Raw genomic sequence first — 407 nt, 5'->3', positions numbered from 1 at the left:
CAGACCTGTAAATAAGAAGAGACGGTTGACCAACGGGGTGAGAAGATGAAGGCTTCTCTCAGGGGCGGATCCAGGGGGCACAGCCGGCCCGTGCCCCCCCCCTTTGAGAGGCACAATTAAAATTTGTAATGTAAAAATGCCGTTAAAGCATAAGTGGCCCCCCACTATTTTTTAGTGAATACCTTATTTTTCTTCTTTCTTTCTTTCCTTCTTTCTTTCTTTCTTTCTTTCTTTCCTTCTTTCGATCTTTCTTTCTTTCATTTTTTTGTTGCTTTTTTTGCTTTTCTAAACAAAAAAGGGTCCTCACTTGCCGGCGCACGACATATTCATTCCCCTAACAAATATTTTGTATGGCTTTCAGAGAGGGGGGGGGGGGGGGGCGGGCCGGATGTGCCCCAACCTTGATC

Source organism: Lytechinus pictus, chromosome 16 (genome assembly GCF_037042905.1).
Source record: "Lytechinus pictus isolate F3 Inbred chromosome 16, Lp3.0, whole genome shotgun sequence".
Classification (NCBI taxonomy): domain Eukaryota; kingdom Metazoa; phylum Echinodermata; class Echinoidea; order Temnopleuroida; family Toxopneustidae; genus Lytechinus; species Lytechinus pictus.
Note: the sequence above shows the minus strand (reverse complement) of the source record.